The following is a 378-nucleotide window of genomic DNA, read 5'->3' on the forward strand; positions in this document are numbered from 1 at the left end:
AAGGACAGGTTGGATGGGGCTTGGAGCAGCCTGGGCTGCTGGGAGGTGTCCCTGCCCGTGCAGGGGGTTGGATCTAGATGCTCTTTAAGGTCCCTCCAACCCAAACCAGTCCACAATTCCAGAGTTCCCTGAGTCCCCAGCACCCATTTCAGCACCACACGTACCCGGCTCCTTGGCCTTGACCGAGGTGATCTCAGGGGCAGGGGTGGGCACTACAGAGGGAAAAACAGACATGGAGATGAACCCCCCCACGTCCCCTAGATGCCCCCCCTCCCCAAAAACCCAGGGTCTCCCCCTAACCCTGACTACTCACCCATGGGTTTGACCACGAAGGGCTGGCAGGCGCTGCAGTCGAAGCCTTCATCTGGCGCCTGGTCC

The sequence above is a fragment of the Chaetura pelagica genome, unplaced genomic scaffold (assembly GCF_000747805.2).
Source record: "Chaetura pelagica isolate M959 unplaced genomic scaffold, ChaPel_1.0 scaffold1829, whole genome shotgun sequence".
Taxonomy (NCBI): domain Eukaryota; kingdom Metazoa; phylum Chordata; class Aves; order Apodiformes; family Apodidae; genus Chaetura; species Chaetura pelagica.